This window comes from Neovison vison, chromosome 1 (assembly GCF_020171115.1).
Source record: "Neovison vison isolate M4711 chromosome 1, ASM_NN_V1, whole genome shotgun sequence".
Classification (NCBI taxonomy): domain Eukaryota; kingdom Metazoa; phylum Chordata; class Mammalia; order Carnivora; family Mustelidae; genus Neogale; species Neogale vison.
This window is the reverse complement of record NC_058091.1, coordinates 175,740,481-175,744,312: the sequence shown is the minus strand read 5'-3', so window position 1 is coordinate 175,744,312 and position 3,832 is coordinate 175,740,481.

Here is a 3,832-nt window from a genome sequence, read left to right as displayed (position 1 = left end):
CATTGTGTCTCTGTCAAATAAGTAAATAAAATCTCTTGAAATAAAAAGAAACGTTTCTCATAATCAAACATATCTATTCTGACAAAGAATAGTTTAACTTTAAAACTCATATACATGCATAATTTCTTCTCAGAAAAGAAAGGATCTTAGTTATAATTTATCGACAGGAAAGGTTAAGAAAGCCTCCGACAGTTAAGCAATCTGTTTGGTCATATGACTAGGGAGTGTGCAAAGTCTTTCTGCTAAATTAACATGAAATTAAATTGGTTTTTTCTTGAACCAGGAGAAGCTGTGGTATGTTTTGAATGCTGCTCTAAATACAGTGTAAGCTAACTAGAGCCACTACTTAGCAAGTTAATGCATGAGTGGAAATTTTGACTTAAGGAACCAGCTATGGAATTTTTTAACAATGCTTATCTTCTTTTTCTTTTTCTTTTTTTAAGATTTTATTTATTTGACAGAGAACACAAGTGGACAGAGAGACAGGCAGAGAGACAGGAGGAAGCAGGTTCCCTGCCAAGCAGAGAGCCCAATGTGGGGCTCCATCCCAGGACACCAGGATCCTGACCCGGGCTGAAGGCAGAGTTTAACCCACTGAGCCATGCAGGCGCCCCAACAATGTTTATCTTTTTAACACTCCCCAAAAGCAGATTTTATAGGTCAAAAATATAGAGTAGAATGGCACTTGCCCGATGCCAGCTCTCAAGGGGAAATTTAAATAATAAATGTCACATCCTCCTGTTAACAAACCTCCCTACAGATGCAAAGCTATCCAAGGAGAAGTACAGGGGAGAGTACAAGGAAAAAAGAAAGCAAAAATAAGGCTGAAAGTCAGACTTCTCAATCTTTGTCTGCTTATTTTCTGTCTCTGACCACTGGTGGAAGGTAGAATGAGGAATGAGTAAGCAAGAAAATTGTGAGGGAGAGCTGATATCCCTAACCTTCCTCCAGTCCTCTCTTTTGAATTCTGCCACAACTTCATATTGAATATGTAGCTGGAAGGAAAAGGGAAAAGTGAGGTTAATTTCTCTAATGGTCTTTCCTGAAATTTCCAGATTTATGACTGTGAGGCAGGGCAGTTTAAGAGCACAGGCTTGGGGTTGAGCTCACAGTGTGAATCCCAAATCTGTGACTTAGTACTTGTCGGAGGTTGTGTAAGCGAGTTGCACCTTCAGTGCCCCAATTTCTTCCTCTTAATATGGTGGCCATCTTATGGAGTTGAAGATTAAGTAATAAAAGTCTTAACACACTTCCTGGATGATTGTTAACCCTCGATTAATACGCATCAAGAGTTGACTGTATGCTGAGTGTTTTCGTACAAGATGGGTATAAAAAATTGCAAATCTAAGTCAAAATGTCAAGATTTAGCACTGAGAGTTGGGCCAGTGCAAACTGAAGACATTTGAAATAGCTAACTTACTTGCAGCACTTACTCTGTGTAAATATTTTCACATCCTACTTAATTTTAATGATGCTAGTCATTTAAGTCAATTTCCCTTCTCTGTTCTCCTTTATAGGTCTAAAATGGCAATTCTCATTTGCCTTTGATAATCTGATGAAAGCGCTGCTTTTGTAAAATTCTCCTGAAAACTGGCATTGCACTGCTTTGATGAGTATGTTTCCATTTTCATTTAAATGCTCTTTAAAATGGGTGCTCTGACTGATTAGATGCAAAAGTTATATGTTTTCTGGTAATGGCTGTCTTTTACTACCTGTGGTGATAAAAACGTTCTTTCTATGGTGATAAAAGGATATTTAACATTTCATTTGTCAAATTATCTGTAGTTAAGTTTCTTTATGAGCGTTTGCATAAAAGGAAAAAGTAATGTTATACAAGTTTTTAATATACTAACCCAATCACCCCAGGAGAAAGTAGTTACTCACTGACAGTTTGCAAACATATATCTTTTCACAGAGGCATTGGTGCTAAATGCCTGGTGCCAACATTTGAGATTTCTTGAGGGATTTATTTTATTTTATTTATTTTTTAAACTACATTTAAAAATAATTTTTATTGGTATAATTTATTACCTGTATAATAAAAGTTTTTTTTCCATAATAAAAGTTTATCTTGGTTTGGCTAACAGGCATAACTTAACAAAGGTGATCTATTTTCTATTTTTTTAAATATTTTGTTTATTTGAGAGAGACAGAGAGAGAACAAGCAGTGGGGAGAGGCAAAGAGAGGAGAGAGAGAGAGAGGGGGACTCCCCGTTGAGCACGGAGCCCAGTGAGAGGCTCCATCCCAGGACCCTGGGATCATGACCTAAGTTGAAGGTAGATGCTTAACCTAATGAACTACCCAGGGGCCCCAAAGATGATCTGTTTTCAATTGCTATAATTTCCTCCAAATAATTTTCTATTATTACTTTAAATTTATCTTGACATTTATTTTCAAGGCAGAAACACTAGAGTTGAACCAGTGAAATGATAAGCACAAATGAAAAATAGGAGACAATTATAAATCCAAAATCATTTCATAGAGCAAACATTCTTGGGCACATTACTGAAAATGAGTTTAAATATATACTTGGTTTGTGAAAGGCTTACATAAACTTAACTTGAACACACTTAAAAAAGAAAAACAGAGACAAAAACAAACTTATTTCCAGGACTACTCCAAAGAGGATAAGTCAAATACATGTTTAAATAATAGGCTAGATCAAAAGAAATGAAATCTCCCCATTTGCAATAATCTCCCTGATGGGAAGAACTTGAGAGGCAATGTGGGGGGCGTTGAGGGGTAGGGAAGAAAAAAATGAAACAAGATGGGTTCAGGAGGGAGACAAACCATAAGAGACTCAATCTCACAAAACGAACTGAGGGTTGCTGGGGGAAGGGGAGTAGGGAGAGGGTGGCTGGGTTATGGACACTGAGGAGGGTATGTGCTATGGTGAGTGCTATGAAATGTGTAAGCCTGATGATTCACAGACCTGTACCCCTGGGGCTAATAATACATTATATGTTAATAAAAAATAAAAAATAAATTAAATAATAGGCTAGTTAAAGAAAAAAGAAAAAAATTTTAGATGGAAATGTTCACAGAGAATTCACTGATCACTCATCAAATGTGCATTCTTCCCCTAAAACAACAATTTTAATTTGTTATTTAAAAGAACAGCAACTCTTGCTTGTTTCCCATAAACCATGAGGGAGTAGCTGCAATTGTTTCTTTTTAAAGAGACAGATTCTTTTTTTTTTTTTTTTTAAGATTTTTATTTATTTATTTGACAGACAGAGATCACAAGTAGGCAGAAAGGCAGGCAGAGAAAGAGGAGGAAGCAGGCTCCCTGCTGGGCAGAGAGCCCTATATGGGGCTCTATCCCAGGATCCTGGGATCATGACCTGAGTTGAAGGCAGAGGCTTTAACCCACTGAGCCACCCAGGTGCCCCTAAAGAGACAGATTCTTGATCTCAAGTTTATTTTGAGGACAAACTGCCGTTTTGCTATTCAGAGCCAGTTTTTCCCCATAATTTCTTTCCAGAGTTCTTGGATCCTGAGAAAGAACAGGAAAGCATGGATTCAGACTTCCTGTTTTCAATCCTTGAACAGTTTTTGCCATTTTCTCTAACTCCATAGGCTTCACGGATGTCTTTTTAGGGTAATGCTTTTTGGGGCTTCTCTGTTCCATAACTGAAAAATGGCAACCACTTTCCCTCTTTCAATATGAACAATAATTTTTCCCAATGAAGAAGCCATCACCACCGTCAAATCACTATCCTCAGACAGGGAAGATGGTAAGACTTTTCTTCTTCATATCTTTCTTCCCCATCACTCCTACTGCTAATAGGGCTTTCAGACTTTTTCTTTCTTTCTCTCTCTCTCTCTCTC